The following is a 3,761-nucleotide window of genomic DNA, read 5'->3' as shown; positions in this document are numbered from 1 at the left end:
GGTTAGGACAAAACGGCAATCAACAGATTGGGAAAAGATCTTTACCAATCCTACAACAGATAGAGGCCTTATATCCAAAATATACAAAGAACTCAAGAAGTTAGACCGCAGGGAAACAAATAACCCTATTAAAAAATGGGGTTCAGAGCTAAACAAAGAATTCACAGCTGAGGAATGCCGAATGGCTGAGAAACACCTAAAGAAATGTTCAACATCTTTAGTCATAAGGGAATTGCAAATCAAAACAACCCTGAGATTTCACCTCACACCAGTGCGATTGGCTAAGATCAAAAACTCAGGTGACAGCAGATGCTGGCGAGGATGTGGAGAAAGAGGAACACTCCTCCATTGTTGGTGGGATTGCAGACTGGTAAAACCATTCTGGAAATCAGTCTGGAGGTTCCTCAGAAAATTGGACATTGAACTGCCTGAGGATCCAGCTATACCTCTCTTGGGCATATACCCAAAAGATGCCTCAACATATAAAAGAGACACGTGCTCCACTATGTTCATCGCAGCCTTATTTATAATAGCCAGAAGCTGGAAAGAACCCAGATGCCCTTCAACAGAGGAATGGATACAGAAAATGTGGTACATCTACACAATGGAATATTACTCAGCTATCAAAAACAACAAGTTAATGAAATTCGTAGGCAAATGGTTGGAACTGGAAAATATCATCCTGAGTGAGCTAACCCAATCACAGAAAGACATACATGGTATGCACTCATTGATAAGTGGCTATTAGCCCAAATGCTTGAATTACCCTAGATCCCTAGAACAAACGAAACTCAAGACGGATGATCAAAATGTGAATGCTTCACTCCTTCTTTAAATGAGGAAAAAGAATACCCTTGGCAGGGAAGGGAGAGGCAAAGATTAAAACAGAGACTGAAGGAACACCCATTCAGAGCCTGCCCCACATGTGGCCCATACATATACAGCCACCCAATTAAACAAGATGGATGAAGCAAGAAGTGCAGACCGACAGGAGCCGGATGTAGATCGCTCCTGAGAGACACAGCCAGAATACAGCAAATACAGAGGCGAATGCCAGCAGCAAACCACTGAACTGAGAATAGGTCCCCTGTTGAAGGAATCAGAGAAAGAACTGGAAGAGCTTGAAGGGGCTCGAGACCCCAAAAGTACAACAATGCCAAGCAACCAGAGCTTCCAGGGACTAAGCCACTACCTAAAGACTATACATGGACTGACCCTGGACTCTGACCCCATAGGTAGCAATGAATATCCTAGTAAGAGCACCAGTGGAAGGGGAAGCCCTGGGTCCTGCTAAGACTGAACCCCCAGTGAACTAGTCTATGGGGGGAGGGCGGCAATGGGGGGAGGGTTGGGAGGGGAACACCCATAAGGAAGGGGAGGGGGGAGGGGGATGTTTGCCCGGAAACCGGGAAAGGGAATAACACTCGAAATGTATATAAGAAATACTCAAGTTAATAAAAAAAATTAATAAGAAGAATGCAAAAAGATGACATGATAGTATATTTAAGTGATCCCAAAAGTTCCACCAGAGAACTACTAAAGCTGATAAACAACTTCAGCAAAGTGGCCGGGTATAAAATTAACTCAAATAAATCAGTTGCCTTCCTCTATACAAAAGAGAAACAAGCCGAGAAAGAAATTAGGGAAATGACACCCTTCATAATAGACCCAAATAATATAAAGTACCTCGGTGTGACTTTAACCAAGCAAGTAAAAGATCTGTACAATAAGACCTTCAAGACACTGAGGAAAGAAATTGAAGAAGACCTCAGAAGATGGAAAGATCTCCCATGCTCATGGATTGGCAGGATTAATATAGTAAAAATGGCCATTTTACCAAAAGCAATCTACAGATTCAATGCAATCCCCATCAAAATACCAATCCAATTCTTCAAAGAGTTAGACAGAACAATTTGCAAATTCATCTGGAATAACAAAAAACCCAGGATAGCTAAAGCTATCCTCAACAATAAAAGGACTTCAGGGGGAATCACTATCCCTGAACTCAAGCAGTATTACAGAGCAATAGTGATAAAAACTGCATGGTATTGGTACAGAGACAGACATATAGACCAATGGAATAGAATTGAAGACCCAGAAATGAACCCACACACCTATGGTCACTTGATTTTTGACAAAGGAGCCAAAACCATCCAATGGAAAAAAGATAGCATTTTCAGCAAATGGTGCTGGTTCAACTGGAGGGCAACATGTAGAAGAATGCAGATCGATCCATGCTTATCACCCTGTACAAAGCTTAAGTCCAAGTGGATCAAGGACCTCCACATCAAACCAGACACACTCAAACTAATAGAAGAAAAACTAGGGAAGCATCTGGAACACATGGGCACTGGAAAAAATTTCCTGAACAAAACACCAATGGCTTATGCTCTAAGATCAAGAATCGACAAATGGGATCTCATAAAACTGCAAAGCTTCTGTAAGGCAAAGGACACTGTGGTTAGGACAAAACGGCAACCAACAGATTGGGAAAAGATCTTTACCAATCCTACAACAGATAGAGGCCTTATATCCAAAATATACAAAGAACTCAAGAAGTTAGACCGCAGGGAAACAAATAACCCTATTAAAAAATGGGGTTCAGAGCTAAACAAAGAATTCACAGCTGAGGAATGCCGAATGGCTGAGAAACACCTAAAGAAATGTTCAACATCTTTAGTCATAAGGGAAATGCAAATCAAAACAACCCTGAGATTTCACCTCACACCAGTGAGAATGGCTAAGATCAAAAACTCAGGTGACAGCAGATGCTGGCGAGGATGTGGAGAAAGAGGAACACTCCTCCATTGTTGGTGGGATTGCAGACTGGTAAAACCATTCTGGAAATCAGTCTGGAAGTTCCTCAGAAAATTGGACATTGAACTGCCTGAGGATCCAGCTATACCTCTCTTGGGCATATACCCAAAAGATGCCTCAACATATAAAAGAGACACGTGCTCCACTATGTTCATCGCAGCCTTATTTATAATAGCCAGAAGCTGGAAAGAACCCAGATGCCCTTCAACAGAGGAATGGATACAGAAAATGTGGTACATCTACACAATGGAATATTACTCAGCTATCAAAAACAACAAGTTAATGAAATTCGTAGGCAAATGGTTGGAACTGGAAAATATCATCCTGAGTGAGCTAACCCAATCACAGAAAGACATACATGGTATGCACTCATTGATAAGTGGCTATTAGCCCAAATGCTTGAATTACCCTAGATCCCTAGAACAAACGAAACTCAAGACGGATGATCAAAATGTGAATGCTTCACTCCTTCTTTAAATGAGGAAAAAGAATACCCTTGGCAGGGAAGGGAGAGGCAAAGATTAAAACAGAGACTGAAGGAACACCCATTCAGAGCCTGCCCCACATGTGGCCCATACATATACAGCCACCCAATTAAACAAGATGGATGAAGCAAGAAGTGCAGACCGACAGGAGCCGGATGTAGATCGCTCCTGAGAGACACAGCCAGAATACAGCAAATACAGAGGCGAATGCCAGCAGCAAACCACTGAACTGAGAATAGGTCCCCTGTTGAAGGAATCAGAGAAAGAACTGGAAGAGCTTGAAGGGGCTCGAGACCCCAAAAGTACAACAATGCCAAGCAACCAGAGCTTCCAGGGACTAAGCCACTACCTAAAGACTATACATGGACTGACCCTGGACTCTGACCCCATAGGTAGCAATGAATATCCTAGTAAGAGCACCAGTGGAAGGGGAAGCCCTGGGTCCTGCTAAGACTGAAC

Source organism: Rattus norvegicus, chromosome 1 (genome assembly GCF_021556685.1).
Source record: "Rattus norvegicus strain SHRSP/BbbUtx chromosome 1, alternate assembly SHRSP_T2T, whole genome shotgun sequence".
NCBI classification, from domain to species: domain Eukaryota; kingdom Metazoa; phylum Chordata; class Mammalia; order Rodentia; family Muridae; genus Rattus; species Rattus norvegicus.
The sequence above is the reverse complement of the archived record's forward strand: the minus strand, read 5'-3'. Positions refer to the sequence as shown.